This window comes from Peromyscus maniculatus, chromosome 4 (assembly GCF_049852395.1).
Source record: "Peromyscus maniculatus bairdii isolate BWxNUB_F1_BW_parent chromosome 4, HU_Pman_BW_mat_3.1, whole genome shotgun sequence".
Taxonomy (NCBI): domain Eukaryota; kingdom Metazoa; phylum Chordata; class Mammalia; order Rodentia; family Cricetidae; genus Peromyscus; species Peromyscus maniculatus.
The window spans coordinates 125441728-125463867 of NC_134855.1; positions in this window are offsets into that span (position 1 = coordinate 125441728).

The window sequence follows — 22140 nt, forward strand, 5'->3', positions numbered from 1 at the left end:
TTTTCTAGGGTTGCTTATGTCATCGGGGGCCATTCACAGGAGGGTGGGCAACTTACCAGTGGCCACACCAGGAAAGAAAACATTTCTACATCCTCAACAAGCTTTAACTGCTAAAAGCTCCTGAGGGAAGGGTCGGGCCATGTGGTTCTCTCCCCTCATGTGTCTAGTTTGATCTGATTCTAAATGGGAGGCTGAGCGGTACTTTTCCATGCTTAATTAATTTGTTTTGTGATGCTGGAAGTCGGACTCAAGGCTTAGTGTGTGTGATGCAGGTGCTGTCCCCACTCAGCTGCACCCCTCTCTAAGTTTACTCTTTAAACTAGCACATGCCCAGTCAGTACTGATTGATTGAACAAATCAAACCAAGCAAATATATTAGTTTCTGGAAAACAGGAATCACCTCTCTGTGTTTTGTGTATCTCAACAAAGAGAAAAATGCATGAAAGGAACAAATACTAATGACAAAATGTTATCATTCATTTTGGGAAAACAGTTTTCTTTTGTGGGTTATATATTACAGCCAAAGTAAAAAGTAAATTATCTGCAGAAGAAAGAAAAACTAACTGCAATGGTCACCACGTTTCTTGGTAAGGTCAGTTTATTATTTTTTTTATAACTTTCCTCCCTGAAAAAGAAACACCACACCATATATTTTTTATTTTCTGAACAAATTTGACATTCAGTGTAACTGGTATTCAGTAGAGAACTAGATCCATGGTTAAGAGAGTGTACTGCTCTTGCAGAGGACCCAAGTTCAGTTCCCAGCATCTACGTTGGGCAACTCACAACTGTCTATAATTTTAGCTCCACTCACATTCAGGTGCATGTACCTAAACACAGATTCACATAATTAAAAATAAAATAAATAACATAAAAAATGTTAACATATGTACTGAGCTGACTTAGTGTTGATATTGTTAATTAACTGTAGCTCTGTAATAAGCTGCCTAAAAGCATGGTGACCCAAGACCACAGGGATTTGTCATTTCTTGGTGTTACCTGGGTGTCTGGGTACCTTTTTAGGTGTTTTCTCTTGAGCACTAAGACACCTATATTCAGCTCTGGGTCAGCTGGGCTGTGAGTCCCAAGATGGTCTCATTTTTACCGCTGTTCTTGTCACTTTCTTTGGCTGGTTTATCTTCCTCCACCTTGGTCTCAACCTCCTGAAAGTCCCTCCTCACTGTCATTTCTCTCCATGGCAAATTCTGGCCACATCTTGAGTGCTCCCAGAGTGGGCAAGCTCTGGAACATGCCATAGTCCGTTTTAAAGCCAGCCTGAGACTTGAGCAGGAACTCTGTGGTTGAAGCACTTATAGAACCATCATGGGGTCTATAGTTTGGACTCCCCAGAGCCCATGTAAATGCTGGGTGGATGTGGTGGCCCACCTGTAATTCCAGCCATAGAAAGTAGACACAAGGGATCTCCAGAGCAAGCTGGCTGGTTAGACTAGCTGTATTTCTCACTCTGGGTCTGACTGAGAGACTATGCCTCAGCAAATACAGTGGAAGAACCATGAAACACCTCAGGCCCCCACATGTTCATGTGCACATACATGAGCACACATGTACCCCCACCCCACACATATGAGACAAGCATATACACATGCATACCATGTACAAACAGAAACAAACAAACAAAAACCAGACTGTCTTAAAAGATGAGGGAACTGACCTCTCTTTTCCCCTGGAGGCCTCTAGACATTACAACCATGTTCTTTAACCTGTTTTCTATGGGCAGCATCCATTGAACCTGATGGGAGAGGACAGAAAATAGTGTTGGCATTAGTGATCTCAAATATGGCCTTGAAATGTTTGTTGATTTCCTTGTGATCACTGGTGGCTTGTGTAGAATGCTCATAGCTGTCAATCATGGTGTTCTTACTACTATATGCACCTTATTTAGGTCCTTTAATGGCTAGAAATATAATCTTGAATGTACTTGAGTGGCCAGGTATTTTACTTGTGAATGATTATGCTTGAGTGGAAGTATTAGATGGAGGCCAATAGTTTTTATCAAGCAAGAGAGCTCTGAATGATGTTCTCAGGAGGAGTGCTTGTGGAAAGATGAGAGAAGACTTGATCAAAGTGATTAGTCTTAAAGGAAATAGAGCATATAGCCCAGTCTAGGGTGCTTGTCTGTGATGTTTCATGGTGGGAGGCTGAGTTGAAGGACCATCAGTTTGAGGCCAGTGGGAATATGTAGCAAGACTGGGCTTTAAGAAAGAAAGAGATGTCATAAACACACTGTAGTAGCATTCTGTCTTAAAAACCAAGAAGGAAACTTTGATGTTCACTAAAGGACAGATAAACCGTGAGGACATTAAAGCTATATGAAATAAGCAGGCCATCTACCTGAGGGTCCCAAAGAAATCAAATTCATAGGAACAGAAGGCAGAATGGTGGTTGTGAAGCTGGGTGGAGGATATGGGCTTAGAGTTTCAACCTTACAGAGCAGCATTTAGAGATCTTCTACAAAACAAGGTAGATTTCCTCATCACCCCAAGCTGTTCACTACTAAATGGGTAGATTGTAAATTTCCCATGTAGTTTTTTTTAAACCACAATTAAAAGCCTTTTACTTAAAATATATACTGCTATGATGTTCTGCCTCAGAGGTATTCCTAAGATGGGCTCATGCCTAGAGGCTCTTTGGCCTCTCTAGCTTGGACATCCTTGATCCTCAGTGAGGATGAGTGCAGGAAGCCATTCAGAAGAACTTGAGTGGTACCTCGAGAGGAAGGGCCATCAGTTCACCTTAGGACTCCCACATGACATCTGTATTGTCCATGAGGATGGTAAAGTAAGGAGGTCCTTCCATCAGACTAGAGGGCTTGCTTTTGTTTCAGCCACACTGCAGGGAAACACACTCACCATCTGGCTGCCAGGACATCACACGCCTGTTGGTTTTGCCCTTGGAATTTGCAACTCCTCTTCCTTTGTTTATAAGTGCCGGAAGTTGAGGACATAAGACACAGCCTTCTGGAGGTCACCATGAAAATTTCTTTCAATGACTTCTTTCTTCTTCTAAGTCTGTTGTGGAAATTGCTTTAATTATGTAAAGATGTGTTATATTTGTTTATTCTGTGGAACAGTACTTTAACTGTGTAAAGATGTGTTACATTTGTTTCTGTTGCATTTGTTTAATTATGAAAAGATGAGTTGCTGTTTTACCTTGCCTGCCTAAGGCACCTGATTGGTCTAATAAAAAGTTGAATGGCCAATAGCTAGGCAGAAAAAGGATAGGCGGGGCTGGTGGGCAAAGAGAATAAATAGGAGAACTCTAGGCTCAGGATGAATGAAAACAGAAAAAGAGAGGAGAAGGAGGAGAGAACAAAGGAGGAAGAAAGGGACACACTCGGGGTCAGAAGCCAGGCAACCACCAGCCAGACACAAGAAGCAGTGTAAGATATACAAAAGGAAAAAAATGTAAAAAGACCTGAGGCAAAATGTAGATGAAGAGAAAGAGGTTAAGTTATAAGAGCTAGCAAGAAACGAGCCTAAGCTAAGGCCACACATTCATAACTAATAGTAAGTCTCCATGTCATGATTTGGGAGCTGGTTGGTGCCTCTAAGAAAGCCTGGTACATAAGTCAATTGGTTGTATAACTTAGGCACATTGGTATATTCATCAGGGATTGATTTAGCTGCAAATTCCAATACTTGATTGCTGAGGACGATCGTGGTGGTGAGAAATGTCCCGCAAAAGCTAGGGCATTTAAACACTTGGTTCCAAACTGGTGGTTTGGGGAAGTGGGGGTGAAAAGAGTATGTCCCTGGGGACTGAGAGATGACACACTCGTCTCACTTCCATTCACTCTCTCTGCTCCATGTTTGCAGTTGAGGGTGTGAGTTTTCTATGTCCCCTCCGACGGCATGCTTGTTGCTTACTACCTGGTTTCCCTGCCACGATGGACTCCTACCTTTCTAGAGCCAAAATAAGCATCCTCTTCCTAAGCTGTCTTCGGTCCTAGTGCTTTATTACTGAAAAGCAACAAATACAAAGATCCTACTAGGGATTTTGTTCTTCATATAACAAGAAGCCTTGAGTAAGTAGGAGGGGTTGGATTGGGTTCTCCCTTCTACTTCCTGCCCCCTCCTTTTCTTTCTGCTCCTCTTTCTCCTCCTCCTCCTCCTTTTCTTCATCTTCACTCTTCCCTTTTTCCTCTTCTTTGATGGAACTTTGTTTCAGAACCTTCTTGCTGGGGTGTACAATCACAAGATGACGTCACACTTCATTGTCTCCCTATTAGCTGGAAATGCAATATCACCACATGGCAGGGGAGCTTGTGGGCACTTCTCAGAGTTGCCGGCCCATGCCTGACATCTACCTCCCAGATTTCAGAATTAGTTGGTTCTGCTATCATTTGGAGATGGTAGAGTCTTGGTCTCAGAGTGGCAGTGTTGAGTTGCTGGAATGTCAAGTGCAATGTAATTAGGCCATTGGAAGATGAGTTGTGATTCTTTTGCAACCCAGGTTAGTTTTCAAGAGAGGGTTGCTATGAAAAAGAACACTGGCCCCTCTGCACCCTCCTGCATCTGTCTGCTGTGTGACCTCTCTCTCTCTCTGCATGTGCTCCCTCAATTCTGGTGGCATTTCCTTGATGTGATGCAGCCAGGATGCCCATCATCAGAACTGGTACAATGCCTTTTGGACTTTCAGTTCCCAAAATTTTAAGCTAATCCCTTCTCCCTTATACATTACCCTGCCTCAGCTAGTATGTTGTGGCAGCAGCAGGTAGACTAACACAAGGTCTTTCTCTTCTTGTCTTAAGATAATCCTAGACTATGCCATGGATAGGGGTGGTGGATGAAGAACAGGAGAGCTTTTCTGCAACAGAGAAATGCTCCACTCTTCTTCCAGGTGGCACAGAGTATATATACATCAGTATTGTGCAAGTCTCCCTTTAGGGCTGGAAGCTTTATGCTCACACCACTTCCTCTAATCTCCATCTCTCCTTAGCTTTCTGTTGACAGGTGTACTAGGGACTCCAGTTGTTAGCTTGGTGACAGAAAGAACTAAAAATACACAACCTTCAACTTCCCCCTAATGAAAATCACAGGGTTGTTTAAATAGCAGGTGTTATTAATGCCTATTTGTCCTTTTCTCCCTCATCCTGCTTAATCATTGTCAGGAGGGAGGTAGGACAGCCGGCATGTCAACAGAGCCCGGAGTCACTAATTTACGGCTAAACTTCAAGCCAGGATGGCAGGGAGGGGGTACTTGCCTCCCCAGGGCGCTCATTTTGTGCTCCAATGCTAATGAACCCCTCAAAGCCTGCAGTGCTGCCCACATGAGGTGGGACCCGGCTGTCTAGCCGGCTGATTTTGTCCTGGGCTTCTGGGAGCCACAGGCTGATTTGTATGTTCTCATTGTAACCGTTTCTGAAGCCTCAATTTCTGAGGTCTTCCATAGCACACTATAATTTCAGGATTGACGATGCTGCTGACAGGAGTGAAAAAGAAAACATATTTAGGGAAACAGGGATTTCTCTCAACCTTTCTTCTGACATTCGGCAGTCGATGATGGATGTTTTTAAATTACTCTTGATAAGAAGCTATCAGTAGGAGTTATTTTGTTTCACAGATACCTGGCAGGTCAAAAACACACTCAAATTGAACAAATATTCTCAAATTAAGTGCAGAGGATGGCAAGGCCAAGTAGCTCCTGCTGCAGAAAGAGGAAGGAAATCGGGAGGAATGGAGGCACATCTGCCTCAGCACTCAGGGGAGGCAAGCTCCTATCATGTCCCTGGGAAAGCAATACACAGCAGACGAAACCCTGAGGGTCCTTGGATGCACTACTTACATCTTGAGGATTGCAGCCAATGCAGGGAGAGGTGGTGGAAGCCAGTGTCCAGGCTGGTGGGAGGCTGGGGCTGCTGCACTTTGGGTATTGAATTCCCAATGTCTCTGTGGGAAAGTCTTGACCCTCAGTACTGTGATATGGGAAGTGGTGGAACCTGGGAGAGGCAGGGATTAATGGACGGAGGTCTTAGGTCATTGCAAGTGTGCCTTGAAGGGGACTGTGGGAGGCTGGCCTTTTCCCTTGTCATTTGCACTTGGCAGTGAAATAGACGATGGTCCTTGTCTTAGTTTAGGGTTTCTGTTGCAACTATTATAGAGGAAAACATTTAAATTATGGCTCGTTTACAGTTTCAGAGGTTTAGTCCATTATCTTCAGGGTGGGACATGGTGGCATGCAGGGAGACATGGTACTGGAGAAGGAGCTGTGAGTTCTACATCTTGATCCACAGGCAGAAGGAGTTTGTGACACTTGGTATAGCTTGAGCATATGAGACCTCAAAGCCCACCCCTACAGTGACACACTTCCTCCAACAAGGCCACACCTACTCCAACAAGGCCACACCTCCTAATAATGACAGTCCATATGGGGGCCATTTTCTTTTAGACCACCACAGCCCTCTACTATGAGCCTCTACAGTGATGTGTTTCCTTGCCAAGGCAATGGGCTAACCAACCATGGCCTAAAATCCTGGCAATCATGAGCCCAAACAAGCTTTCTCTCTTGGTTATCCCAGATACTTTGTTACAGTAAAAATGAAGCTAACACCAGACCTGGATGAATGAACAAGACATCTAAAAGAACTTGGGTGTGGTACCCTCCTGTGATTCTAGCACTTGGGAGTTGGAGTCAGGAAGATCAGGAGTTCAAAGCCATTCCCAGCTACATAGGGAGTTTGATGCTAGTCTGGGCTAAAGACTCTCTCAAAAACCTTGAATAAATTTCTTAATTAAAACAAGACATAGATAAACAAAAAAACCCTTGAATAAATAAATATTCTTCAAATTCAATTGTCTTTACAAGTCACATAACCTCTCCAAGCCCCTGGTTCTCATCTAAAAACTGAGCTGGTAAGATCCTCCTAGCAAGGGGTTCAGGGGTGGGTATCCAGGAAACTGCCTGAAAATCATGAGCATAGTGCATCTGCTTTTCTTTGGAGCATTATTATCTGCCACACAGCTAGTGGTATGATGATGCATGCCTATAAGCTCAGACTCAGAAGCTGAGGCAGGAGGATTATGAATTTGAGGCCACCCTGGGACTATAGAGTGAGACTCAGTCTGAAAAACAATCTGTCACAACAGTGAAGAGAGTAGACTGAGCCATTTTTAACTTGTCACAGCCGTTTCATATATACACACTATATAATGTGTAAATAACAGTCTATAAACATTATGGAGCACTTACTGTGTGCCAGGTGCTGTGCTTGGTGGTAGAGATATAAAACAAGCGATACTTTTCTCATTATAAAATCCTACAAGTGCGCTGGGTGGTGGTGGCACACGCCTTTAATTCCAGCACTCGGGAGGTAGAGGCAGGAGGATCTCTGTGAGTTCAAGGCCAGCCTGGTCTACAGAGTGAGTTCCAGGAGAGCCAGGACTGTTTTCACAGAGAAACCCTGTCTCAAAAAACCAAAGTAAACAAACAAATAAACAAATAAATAAATAAACAAATAAATTCCTACAAGTGACAGCAATGAGGCTAGAGCAGTGGTTCTCAACCTGTGCATCACGACCCCTTCAGGGCTTACATATTAGATACTTACATTATGATCCATAATAGTAGAAAAATTGCAGTTATAAAGTAGCTATAAAATAATTTTGTGGTTGGGGGTCAACACAACATGAAGAATTGTATTAAGGAGTCGCAGCATTAGGAAGACTGAGAACCACTGGGCTAGAGGGTTGAAGTTTGTCTATGCACATTTCCAAGGCTTTTAGAGACACATTACCAAACAGTCCTCCAGGAGGACTTCCCTCACCACTGTTGGGAGGAAGGGAATATTGTGTATTCTGTCCTTTTCAGAAGGCAGGGAGCTACTCAAAATTTTTGTGTCATCTTAGTATACTAATTTTATTTATTTGTTGGTTTTTAATATAGAAACTTATCTAGGTACATGTACACACATCTGTGTGACTCTCTCTCTCTCTCTCTCTCTCTCTCTCTCTCTCTCTCTCTCTCTCTCTATGTGTGCGTGTGTGTGTGTGTGTGTGTGTGTGTGTGTGTGTGTGTGTGTGTGTGTGGCTGCTGTGAAGGCCAGAGGAGGATCCCTTGGAATTGGCAAAACAGGTGTTTGTGAGCTACTCAATGTGGGCATTGGGATTTGAACTCCAGTTCCTAATGACTGAAAAGCAACCTCTCTTAGCTCCTGATCCATCTCTCTAGCCCACTAATTTTCATTTATTTTATGTGACTAGATTTCACGAATGGTATTCAATGTGTTTTAGCATTGAAACAGTTATCGGTGGTGCTTTGTGTAAAGCTCCCACCTCTTTTGTTGAGTGAGTTGTGGGCAATGATTCTCATGAGTCATGAGAAGAGAGTTCTGGGATTTCACAGGTCCTGTGAAGCTTGAGGGTAACCCAAGGGCAAATAGCCCCTGGGAGAGAGGTTGAGGAGCCAGAGAAGGGAGAGGCAATGGGCATTGTTATCCAGTCACACTCCAAGGACTGCTGTCTGCCCGGGCTTGACTGCTTCAGAAGATCTGGGCTGACCATTGAGGCTGGAACTTTGGGCCACTCCAAAGGGATCAAGGAGCCATACCTGAACTTCAAATGCTATCCGAGGTATTGGTCGAATACTTCTTAGTGGCTGTCTCTGCCATTTAAATTGTCCAAAACTAGATCTTTTCCTTCCTGTTACAGTACTGGGAATGGGATCCCAGATCTTGCACATGCTAGGCAAGTGCGAGATCTTTGCCCTACACTCTGCCCCGCACCCCACCATGTGAATATATGGCAGAATATGCACAGCATGAAATTTGATGTCTTAATCCTTACCAAGTGTGCACTTGAGTAGCATCAAGGACATTCATGTTGTGCGGACATCACCATTCATCCCTGAAGTTTTTGTTTCCCAAAACACCAGCTTCCTATTCCCAAGCCCACTTAGCCCCTGGCAATCCCCACTCTGCTTCTTGTCATGTAGCTAACATGAATGGGGTCAGGTGGCATCCATCCTCTGGGGCTGGCTTATTTCATTTAGCGGGGTGCCCGACTTAATCCAAGTTGTAACTTGTCAGGATTCCCATTGCTTGTCAGGTTGAATCATTCCCATTTATTCTTCGGGTCCCTTTAGGGGTGGTGTGGGGCTTTGGAGTTCATGGAAGTACCTGTACTGTCCTGGGAACCGACTCTCGGATCTGAGAACTCAGCTAGATGGCCTTGCACATGGTAGCCAGGGGTTCTGTGGACCTTCAGCATGTCTACACCCATGGTTCTCAGGTGTGCACAGGAGATCAGGAGGGCTGCTAACCTTGGTGGGTGAGGAGGCATTGTTGCATTCCTCTAAGCTCTATCAGAAGCCAAGTCCATGTCTTGAGATTCCCATGGCTCTGCTCCTTTGTGGGGTAATAGTTGGATTTGTTATACAAAACAAAACAACAAAACAAAACAAAACAAAACAAAACAAAACAAAACAAAACAGGCCCAAATTGGCAAAAGAGTAACCAAACAGAGAAATACCTGTTAACAGGTGTTTTGGTTTGGATCTAATGCCCCCCCAACGGCTTATGTGTTGAAGTTTGGTTCCTAGCCATAGTGCAATTGGGAGCGGGTGGAACTTTAGAAGAAAGGCCTTGCCAAAGGGAAGTTATTGATACAGATGCCTGATAGCTTGCATACCTTCCCTCCTTCCCTCCTTCCCACCCTCCCTCCCTCCCTCCCTCCCTCCCTCCCTCCCTCCCTCCCTCCCTCCCTCTCTCCCTCCCTCCCTCCCTCCCTCCCTCTCTCCCTCCTTTTCTCCCTTCCTCCTTCCCTCCCTCTCTCCTTTCTGGCTACTGACTACCACAGGGTAGTCAGTACCACAGCTTTGCTTCACCACTTACTCTGGGCCACGATATTATGTTTCACCACAGATTCCAAAGCAATGTAATCAGTCAGTCATGGACAGAACTGTCCAAAACTGTGAACCAAATACACCTCTACTCCTTCAGGAACAGTCTCCTCAGCTCTGTTGTCACAGTGAGACAGAGCTGCCCAACACAGACCATGGAAAATTTCCACTGAAAATGCAGTTTTAGGACTTAGAAAAATCCCATGTCTCTCTTGGGAAAAGCAGGCCACAGAGGCAGAAAGAATAGTCACCATGTTGCACATTCTAGACCTGCACACAGGCCTTTAAAAAGCAGACGTGTTTTTTACCTCCTCTTTCTCTTTCCATGAGGTTGACATGGTTTATTTATGCGGCTCTCACCTTAGGTGTGAACTCTAAATTAAACACTTACCGTGTTATCAGTTAATGCATGAGAAACCCATCCAGGCAGCCGAGTGAGTGGGCTCTAAAACCAGGTGTAACTGAATGCATATAAAAGGGGTTCAACAAGGTGATCTTTATGTCCTGGACTCCTGGGAGGTTTTCCTTGAACTGGTTCCCGTCATCAACAGCCTCGCATTCTTTTCTGAAGGACAGTTGAGATCATTGTAACCATAATGAGGCTATATGCTGTGGAAGTCTTGAAAAGCCCGGAGGAGGGAGTGAGCCCGCAGAGGACCCGCCACCGGCCAGCTTTGCCGTTGTGCGCTGCCTCTTGTCTGGAAGCACAGTCTCCCCTCCCCAGGACTCAGGATAACTACAAAAAGTGAAGCGAGGCTCTAGGAGAGGCCACCGGTGTTAAGCACGTTAACGTTTCCATTACGTCTAAAAGCAGAAAATGGAACAAATACCGCGGGTTGAATTTTCCCCCCACTATAATGTATGCCAGAATGTCACAGGAACTCATTGTCTGCGATGAATGCGAAAACACGGGCAATTCAGACTGAACAATACCCGCGGCAGCAAGTCTATGAAAGCACCTCATCCGCGCAAGTTTCATCTGCTGTGGTTCTGCCCCCGTTTTCTTCACCGACGAAGGCCGCTTCTTGGATAATATGGTCTTTAAAGTTTAAGCTGCCTGCAGTAGTGTTTCTTCTATCTCCTGGCACTCTCTAGGCTTCTTAAGCACTAGAAATGCAGGATGAAATAAAATAACATGTGTTTCCTGCCTGGCCTCTCAGGTCCATGTGCTTAGTGAAAATGTCCAGCATTTTTTCCAGGAAGAGAGTGTGGGGTCGGAGGGATGTGTGTTGGTACCTGTGGGAGGTAGCTTTCCTTCAAGGTAGGACTGGTCCATCAGTCTAGTGTTGGTCCAGCCCTGGCAGGTGCACATCCACACTTACTTCTCAGCAGGAGCCAGGATCGGCCACCCACCAGGGCGTGTGGGCCGGAAGCCTTCCTGTACTTGGAAGGGAGGATGGTGGCATTTTCTGCCTCCTCGGGGTGTCCTGTTCTTAATGGAGGAGCTTATGGGACTCAAAAGGGCTCTTGGCCAGGAGCTGCCATGTTTGGCATGAGAGCTTGCAGGGAGTCATGGGGAACGGGTGGCTCTTCCTGGGGGACAGGGGTTAAGTCTAGGAGACAGAGACTAAAAGAAGGCGTCACTTGAGCTTCTGTGAGCCTGGGTCATGTCTCTTTCATGGTGTCTTTGGCAATGGCTGCCGGTTGAGAATAAACTAGGTTACAGACACCCTACCACCATCACCACTATAGATAGCTCCCCCCAGCCTACCAGCCCAAAGCCAACACATTCCAATGGATTTTAGCATTAGGCGCAGTACACAAAGACACAAAACAGACCTGTATCTGCTTCAGAGAACAGAGAATGGGGCTTTCTGGAAGACTCCGTGTATTTAATGACATTCGGTTAAACTTTATCTTTACTGCCACCCCTGCCCTCGTGTGTGTGTGTGTGTGTGTGTGTGTGTGTGTGTGTGTGTGTGTACCAGAGGTTAGTCCTCGATGTCTTCCTTAATCACTAGCCACCTTTCTGAGTCAAGATCTCTCACCGAACCTGGAGCTAGCCAATTTGACTCCAGTGGCTGGTTGGCCCCATGAATCCTCTTGTCTCTGCCTCCCCAGGGCAGGAATTACAGGTGTGTGCTGCCATGATCAGATTTTTTACATGGGTGCTCGGGTCAAATTCAGGTCCTCATGCTTGACTGGCAAACACTGTGTCAGCCTAGTCATCTCCCAGTCCCATATTCATTATTTCTTTGTGATGATAGTAATCAAAATCCTCTCTTTTGCTCTGTGTTTTGCTCTCTGTTTGTGGGACTATGGATAGAGCCAGGGACTCACACATGTGAGACAGGCACTCTACACACCTCCACATCCCCATCCCTTTTCCAGCTGTTATGAAGTAAACAGTTTAATTCTAGTTGCTGTGCTGTGTTCTATAGGAGCTTGGTCTTTTCTGTGTTTTTGCACCCAGTGACAAGTCTGTTTTGTTACCACGATGCGAAGCTGAGGAACATGAGTGCCTGCATCTGGTTTGACATCAGGGTGTCTCCAGACTGATCCCATGTGGTTCACCAACACCAACGTCCTCAAATCTAACCCATCCTCCGAACCAGGAGCTCTCCAACACTGGAGATGTTCATGAGTACACGCTCGGTGCCGCCAAGGCGACTGCTTACAGAGGGATGCTCTTTGGGATGTGATGGAATGGTGGCTCCTTAAAGGTAGGAGCTGGGAGTCTTCCTTTTTCTTTCTTTAACTAGTACCAAACTAAGACTTTTTAAAAAAAATGTAAAATCAATTATCACTAATTTTTATTCTCATGTTCTCCTCTTGGTCCCTGACTGTTGCTCATAATTATTATTATTTTTTTAATCTGTTGGGTTGTTTGAGACTGAGTGTGGCTATGTGGCCCAGGCTGGCCTTGAACTTGTGTTCCCCCTCCCCTAGTTTCCTGAGTGCTGAGATTAGAAGTAGGCCGTGATCAATTTATGTGAACAATAAGCTCCTGTCTAGCGGCAGTGGCAAACTTACATTCCTGCCTGACTTGGCCCAAGACAAAAGCAGATCGGGGGGAGGGGCGGGGAGAGGAAGTGCTCTGAAACTGAATTATCACCAATCTTTTCTCCTTTCCATTGCTGTCTCTTTTTGTGTTTTTTGCTCGCAGAAATGGTAAGACTTACCAATATTCTCAGAAAAAACATAATTTTGGACGTATCTGAGAAGTTGCATGTGAGTCCAAACCCAGGGAAAGCCACACAGAAAATCATGGTGGAGCACACGGTAGAGGGGCTAGCTACTCATCTCATGGTGGCTGAGAAGTATAGGCGAGGTAAGGAATGAGGGTCCAGACACACCCTGCAAGACACACCCACTACAGGCTAATCTCTCACTAGTCTTTACCTCTTCAGTGCCCCCATTATCTCCCTAGAGAATAATGCTGTGTGGACTGAGGAGGCCAAGGCTTGGTGCTTGGGTCTTTGGGGAACACGAATCCAAACTGTGATCTTTAAACTGTCTCCCATATTTAGAAGTTGAGGCCGGGTGGTGGTGGCACACACCTTTAATCCCAGCACTTGGGAGGCAGAGGCAGGCAGATTTCATTGAATTCAAGGCCAGCCTTATCTACAAAGCAAGTTCCAGGAGAGCCAGGATGGTTAACACAAAGAAACTCTGTCTCAAAAAAAAAGTAGAAGTTGAGTTTTTGTTTTGATTTATGAATTTTTAGAGGGAAATTAAAAAATGGACATGGAATTTTCCAAATTTTAAAATAGAAACTAAGCTCAGAGGGAATGTGTGTGGCCTTTGCAGGATTGTGTATTGCTAGATTTCATGTCTTGACTCAAATTCAGTGTCTGTCACTAACTCAAAAAAACCACAGAAAGCCCTGCGAAACTAGTGCCCAGCTCAGCCTGGGTTCACAAGTTCTACTTTACACTTATTCTAGAGTTCCAGTGATGCTCCTCGATGGTTGAGTCAGACCATTGTCCTCTCACGGGAACCCCCCAGCTGTGTAAACATCATAGAAACTGACTGGTCCAATTCACAGACACGAAAATCCACCCACTGAATGGTGGATGTCAGGACAAGAGAGAATGAAGTGGGGAGTTCCTGATCAGCCGCTGTGAAGTTTCACCTGCAGAAGGTAAAAGAGCCTTGGAAGTAGATGATGAGGGAGCATTGAGGAGGTCTGAACAACAGGTAAGCTTCTTGTCGCCACACCATATGCTGAACACAGTTAAAAAGGCATGTTTCAGCTTATGTGCATTTCTCAGAATTTCAATAAGTCAAAATAATACCAACAACAGAAAGAGACTACGAGGAAGTGAAATGGGCTGGGTGTGAGGGTCTCGTCAGGAGGCTGAGGCACAAAGATTGTTGTGAGTTCCAGGCTATGGAGTTGAGACCCTGCCTCAAAAATACTTACTATATGCCTATTCCTGGATATTTACTCTCAAATATTCCAAGTCAGCAATCTCACAGAGAAGTTATGGGACACACCTAGGTGTCCAGCAACAGGGGACTGGAGGAAGAAAATGTGGTTTATAGACACTAGAAAAGTGTTTCAGCAGTAAAGGAAAGTGAAGTTATGTTATTTGCAAGAAAATGGGCACGACTAGAGAGAATCACATTAAGTAAATGAAGTCAGGTTCAGAAAGGCAAATGTTACATCCTTTCTCTCACTTGTGGGTCCTGTACTTTTTTTTTTTTTTTTTTTTGGTTTTTTGAGACAGGGTTTCTCTGTGTAGCTTTGCGCCTTTCCTGGAACTCACTTGGTAGCCCAGGCTGGCCTCGAACTCAAAGAGATCCGCCTGGCTCTGCCTCCCGAGTGCTGGGATTAAAGGCGTGCGCCACCACCGCCCGGCCCCTGTACTTTATAGATACAGAAATCACTTATCTACAGAGGACATGAAAGCAGAATTAAAGCTGTCTAGTAAAACAAAGGGGACTCATGAAAAGGGGGAGTGGCGAGAACTGAAGAGTAATGAGCTGTGGAGGAGGGGGGATGTCTTAGTGAGGGTTTCTATTGATGTGATCAAACACCATGACCATAAAGCGAGTGGGGCAGGAAAGGGTTTATTAGGCTTACACTTCAGCATTGCTGTTCATCATTGAAGGAAGTCAGGACGGGAACTCAAACAGGGCACAATCCCAGAGACATGGCCTCTGATGCAGAGGCCATGGAGGGGTGCTGCTTACTGGCTTGCTTCCCATGGCTTGCTCAACCCACCTTCTTATAGAACCCAGGACCACCTGCCCAGGGATGGCACCACCTACCATGGCTGAGTCTTCCCCCATTGATCACTAAGTGAGAAAAATGCCTTGCAGCTGGATCTCATCAAGGCATTTCCTCAACTGAGGCTCCTTCCTCTTTGATGACTCTAGCTTGTGTCAAATGGACACATAAAACCAGCCAGTACAGGGGGATATCCTCAGGTACATTATATACCTGCATGAAAATGGCCTTCTATAACCTTGTATAATATAATAAAAACCAAGCCAATCAGTAGATTTGATTCCCATTTTACTGTTTACACATCAATTCTGCAGCCCAGAAATTATCCTCTGATGTGATACTACTGTGCCTTCGTTGCTGTGGGCAAGTGGCCGTCTGGAGATGGCATTTTTGAATTCTGCACCTTCCTGCCAGTGGCTAAATTTCCTTTACAGCTTTTATGCTTACAGAACATTTTGGGTTTGGAAACAAACTGCTCTATTCACCCCTTCAGTGGAAAGGTGGCTTCAGTGGTGGCAACAGTGACTGTCAGGGATGCAGGCCAAGGCTACTGTGAATGAGACAGGTTGGATTCACCAGGAACCAAGACCCAGGGTGGGGTGGGGCTGAAGTATTTGAGGTTCCTGGCTGCACTCTGCTCTTCATTATCCTGGAAGCAACCGCGTGTCCCCGTCCTTAACAATTGTTGTTCAAGGTCGTTGTGGATGCTCTGTGATTGTAAAGGCCCTTTCAGGCCCACCCTTGTCATGTGACAGCCAGGCAAGCCACCAGGCCTCCCTGTTCAGGGCGAGCTGGGTTTTTATAATGGCAGTGACTGCTCTTCACTGAGAAATGTTCAGATCACTGGGGACAAAGCTGCTTATCTAAAATAAGGGGAAAGTCCCTGAGTCCCCTGGGTAGATCATCTAACAAAGATGACCCTTTAAACTTGCAGCTTTCTAAATAGTGAGGGCTAAGTCAACCCCAAGTGCTTCCAAGTGAAACACCCATTGAGTGTGGCCTCCCCGATCTGTGACAGTTCTAGGCTTGGAGATTAATCGTGTGGTGGGATGGATCTTCCTGCCTTTGAGTCTGCAGAAGCATCATGCTCACAGAAAGATGCTTCCTCAGACTCAATCATCTTCACAACTTGCTAGGTTTGTGTTCTAGTCACATGTTGCTTACAGTTACCTTGAACATTTCATTTAAATCCAATTAAAAATCTTTCTTAGCTGTGGGCTATGGCTGGACTTACCTGAAGACAGGTGTGTGGGCCACACTCCGGAGGGTAGAAGGCTGGGGTAGTGGGGTGGTGGTGGTGGTGGTGGTGTCTCCGCTATGCCAAGGATGCACTTCTCAAAGAGTGTTCCAAGCCATGTATCCCAGCAATCACGAACTTGATATGACTTTTTTAAAAAGTATGTGTTTGAATTGCAGTCAGAAAATGTCACAGGTACCTCTTTGGTCTTCTCAAGAAGTGGGCAGAGTCAGAAATGGTCCTGTCTCCTGACAGCCACCACGCATTGGTGTCAATGTATTTACTCAGTGAAACATGTGATCCCTACTGACTTGATGGTGAAGGATGCTGAGGGCAAGTCCTCACTCCCCCTTGCTCCCCACCCCAGTCCCCATAAAACCAGGAGGGCTGTGGCTGTGACCTGGGACTACTGCTTCTCAGCTCTGTGGCATTTGTGAATTTGAGGTCTGGTAAAATCACAGCTTTGAGAGAAACTGGGTCATACTCTCTTGGTGACCTTTATGTCCCACCTGGCAACATTCTGAGCTACAGATGACTAGACACCCTTAGACAGACTTACATGAAAAGGAACTCACTGGCTCATGTAACTGAAAACTGTGAGTCTAGCTTCTTCTGTGGTTGGATCCAGGAATAAAAGAGTGACATTGGGCTTGGATTCGAGTGTCTTCTGTTTCCAAAGCTGCCTCATCTTTTCTCAGGTTCATGCTTGACAGAGGATGGTCACCCAGGCCCCATGTTTAAGTTGCTAGCTCACAGCTCTTGTCCTAGCAATAGTCACTCAGCTAACACTTACCAAATGGCATGGGGACTGATTCTACTGATGGGTAGATTTGGCTCTTCTTCTTGTCTTGAAGCTGGGTGGCAGGCCAGCAACTGCTTTAATCTAACAGCTTTAGAGGATAAAGGTTTTCCAAAGGCAACAGGGGTTGTTACCAAAGGGAAAGGTATCTGGAAGGAAGTAGGCCACAGAGGCCAGCTCAGGCCCACAAAGGTCTCACCAGCAGCAGTTCACAGCTCAATCCTGCAAGTAAGTCCAAGACATTACAACCCTGGCCTCAATTAGTATCTCCTGGGAAGATTTTAGACCACCTAGATTCTCCCCTCTCCACTGTAATTGTTATGAATAGGATGAAGCTTTTGAAAGGTTCAATTTTGTGTAGAATAGCAAAATTCATTCTGGAGATCAATTTTGGAGGAAAGAATGAACATGTGAAGTTGCCTGATGCTATGGTACATGGTAGAGAGGGTGTTGACCATCTGACTGGTCAGGGGATAGGAATTTCTGCTTTGGTGGCTGAAGCAGGTGAAGCCATAGAAGCTTGAGGTGAGGGAGGACAAAGAGGGAAACACAGGGTCAGAGTTGGAGCACTTTGGGCCTCAGGACACCAAGATAGGGGCAGGGGGCTCAGGCTGGAGGAATACTTCTGTCCCAAACCCTCTCTGAGAACAGAAAGAAAGAAGAAAGTTCTTTGCCACCTCCTAGAGAGGGTGGCAACTTTAATGGGGACAGTTGTAGACCAGAACCTTAAGTTTGGGGAGATGAGTGAGATGAGAGGTGATGTAGACATGTGGGGAAGTCTTAGGACATGATGGCTTAAGGTAGAAGCACTTCCTGGAAGGATGGCACATTCAACCTCCTACAACAAGGAGACAGAAGTCATAGTAATGTCACATGCAACCTCCAGACCTGTGATCTGCTCAGTATGGTGATATTTTATTTGTACTGAAATGTGATTTTATTTGTATGTTAATAAATAAAGTTGCCTGGGGGTCAGAGCTAATAGCAAGCCATCGCAGAAGCTGGGCGGTGGTGGTGCATGCCTTTAATCCCAGCACTTGGGAGGCAGAGCTAGGTAGATCTCTGTGTGTTCAAGGATACAGCCAGCATTGGAGACACACACCTTTAATCTCAATACCAACCATAGAAGACCTGGAAGTCTGTACAGACAGGCAGTGACAAGGCGGTCATGTGGTTGGGTTTACAACCAATGAGAAGGCAGAACAGAAAGTCTTTATAAAGATAGACACACAGGAAGTAGGTTTCTTTCAGAGAAGTAGGACCACCGTGATATTGAAGGGTAATGTTTTTAGCTCTTAGCTCTTAGCTCTGACCTCTTGGCTTTTATCTCTGTATTGGCTCTGTGTTTCTTATTTAATAAGATGGTTGGTTACTTCTACAGCTCAGCGACGATGTGGTGTTTTGATTGGGGAAAAAAAGTAAGAGGCATGGTGAACATATTTGTAAAGGGGTTGCATCCAGTGAAGTACCTTGGGGTGGGCCTTGGTGCAGAGCAGCAAACTAAAGGTGCTGAGAAGGTCTACAGTGCAGGGAGTCCCTGTAAGGTTATCCTTGCTTGAACATCTACAAAATGCTCCTGAAGGGGGTAAAGACAGCAATTGTCATCCTATGCATCAGGTTCATAGTGATGCCTCTTCCCCAGACTGTCTATTTCCTGAAGCTGAGATGTTCAGCTTGAAGAAGTAACCAGTGATGATGCCCTCCAGCCTCAGCATGACGTGAGGGTTTTCATGGTTAGTTTAATGAGAAACTTGGCTACTTGATAAGGCTGGTGGTGCCTAGGTTCTGCTGTTTGTTTTAACAACCTAGAGCAAAAGGTAAAGGTTAAATGTTGACAGTCTCAGGCCATTGTTTCCTGGTCCAGTGTTTGAGATCACAAGCAACTATTGTACACCTGGCGCTAGTCACTGGTTGCTGAGTGTGCAATGATGTGCAGATTGCTGGCTGGGTTTGAGGAAGCACTGGCGTAGACGGGCGTGACAAAAACCTGAGCATGGGCTTAGTAGCAAGTGATGCTAGACAGAGGAAGTAGAAGCATGGGTGTGAGAGAGGAGGAACAGTCACACATGGGCTGTTACTAGGCAGATCCGTGCTGCGAGGGACCCGAGCCTATGTCCTCAGGCTCTGAGAACAGTGTAGACTGTGGAAGCTAGTGCCGCTCCTACTGAGGATGATGCAGTGACTGCATCTTTGTCCTTCTGGGCTGAGGGCAGATGCTGAGACACCCTTATAGTTGTCCTAGTTACTCTGTGGCTCTCAGAGTGGAACAGAGGGTTCTGTGGGCATAGGACAGATGGGCAGAGCAGTTCCCAGTAGGAACAAGGATAAAGAAGGAGATAGATCTGTATTCTCCAGGGCCTTGAGTGGACTGGAGTCTTTCCAGGGTGAAGGAGAAGCAGAAGCTAGAGTCCCTGGTTGCCTCTGCTGGTTGCTAGCCCACCACGCCTCAGTACGCATCCTCCCGGACTCTGACCTCCTATTCTCACACGTAGGCATTTTAGCTGTGTTGATATAAGTTATTTCCTTCCCCCTGAATTCACTGGAGCAAAACAGAGCCCCATAAGCAAACACCGCCTAGGGCCGGTGGGGGTGGGGTGTCCCTCAGGGATGAGAACACTGAGCTCAGGAGTGCAGTATCAGGCTCTCTGGCTGGTGAAGGGATTCCTTAAACCTGGAGTGTGGTGATGGGGAAGTGAAGTCCATGCGTCAGGGAGTGGAGTTGGCCCTGGAGTTCCCTGTTCCTGCTGTGGGGTATCCACCTATGAAACACGAGGCACCGTGGAGTCATGATCTCCTATGTGTTCTGTTGGCTGAGTCATTGTGGTCAACACTGTGCTCACTGACCCAGCTCATGACAGCCATGGTATTGGTGTGGTTGTAACACATATGCCTCTACATGCCAGCACCAGCATGGCTTACACCTCCTCTAGCTCAGTGGTTCTCAACTTGCCCGATGCTTTGACCCTTTAATATACAGTTCATGTTGTGGTGACCCCCAACCATAAAATTACTTTTGTTGCTACTTTATAGCTGTAATTTTGCTACTATTATGAATTATAGTGTAAATATTTGATATGGGTTTCTTGTGATAGGGTCATTTAACCCCCAAGGGGTCGCGGCCCACATATTGAGAAACACTGCTCTAGAGGCTATACCAGTGTGTCATGCTTCTCCACAGGACACAACCAATCAAACTTTCTTGATTTCCCCCCCTTTAGTTCTAAAACAAACAAATCAAATTTAACAACAACTTTCAATTTTAAAGCTATTACTAAAGTTTGGTACAATATTTCAGACTCGAATTCAATTTTGCACTTTCCAAACGCAAATAAAACACCTCACAGTTTGCTTTCCATTGCATCATTCTGAGCTGAAAGCAGGAATAAAGCCCGAGTGGTCACACGGAAGGATGCACTGAAATAGTGTTGGCTCCTCGGTTTCCAGGAAGCACGGGGTGATCTCTGTTTGGAATCCGCAATTCATATGTGAATAGACAGCACCCAGGGCTCTGGAGGAACGTGAGTTCAACCACACAGCTTGAGAAGGCTCCTGGAGCTCGTGTGGAAGGACACACAAGAGCGGTTCGTGTCTAAGGGGTGTAAAAGCAATGTTTTGAGTTCTGCATGATGAGCTTCTGAATGAATTAGGGTGACTGGTACTACTTGGACATTGTTCTCTGTCCTCATCAGAACTTATTCCCCATTAACTGTACTTTGTAATCTGGCCAGTCCTTCCTGTCCCCTTCCCTCTCTCCTTCCCCAGACCCCTGTAACTATTCTACACTCAAATTATGTAAGATCAACTCTTTTAGATTTGATTATTCTTAACAATCAAGATACAGAATTCACCTAAGTACCCATCAACAGATGAATGGATAAAGAAAACATGTATGTACAATGGCCATTGAGATGATGAAAACCTGTCATTTGTCTGAGCCCAGAGGAAAACCTGTTAAATGAACTATGACAGGTATAAAAGACAAACATTACCTCTTCATTTATATGGAAAACTCACTTTTGAAGCAACTGGAGTCTGCATGGAGTTCACATGGAGAATTAGCTGACTGTGTAATTGAATTAGCATCCATTAGAATGCAGTGTAACAAAAGCACGAAGTGTGTATTTATGTAAAATTAAAGTGTACCAGTAGTTATAGTAACTCTTTAGGAATTTGATCAACAAATAATTTTCATTTCCTGTGTGGTGGTGCACACCTTTAATCTCAGCACTCAGGAGGCAGAGGCAGGTGGATCTCTGTGAGTTTGAGGCCAGTCAGTTCTACAAAGTAAGTTCTAGGACAGCCAGGACAGCTACACAAAAAAACCGTCTTTAAAAAGAAAGAAAGAAAGAAAGAAAGAAAGAAAGAAAGAAAGAAAGAAAGAAAGAAAGAAAGAAAGAGAGAGAGAGAGAGAGAAAGAGAGAGAGAGAGAGAGAGAGAGAAAGAAAGAAAGAAAGAAAGAAAGAAAGAAAGAAAGAAAGAAAGAAAGTAAAGAAAAGAAAGAATTTCCTTCTCAGAGGAATATTTTATGTCTTATCAATTTTAGACTTTCTGGGTTAAAAACAGTTAAGACTAACAGACATGTTATAAGAGCAAACTTACAAATGGCTAAAATATGTAAAAAATGTTAATTGTCATTAGCCATGAGGGAAATACAAGTCAAAACTATATTGAGATTCCATCCCATCCTAGTCATAATGGCTATAACCAAAAAAAAAAAAAAACCCAAAAAACAAAAAACAAAAAAATAAAAACAAACAAACAAACAAAAAAACCAAAACCAAAAAAAACAAAGAAACAAATGTTGGGGAAATATGCAGAGGCAAAGAGCCCTTACCAACTGCTGCAGCCACCTCAGAAATCAGTATGGAGGATTCCTAAAAAATATTGAAAGTAGGACCTGAGAGATTGCTCAGTGGATAAGGTGTAGGATGTGCAACCATGAGGATCTTAGTTATGATCCCCAGCACCCACATAAAAGCACATGGGTGCAACAGAGCATGTTGTATCCCCAGTGTGCTTAGGTTGGGGTGGGATGGAGACAGGTGGATTCCCAGAGCACACTGGACAGCCAGT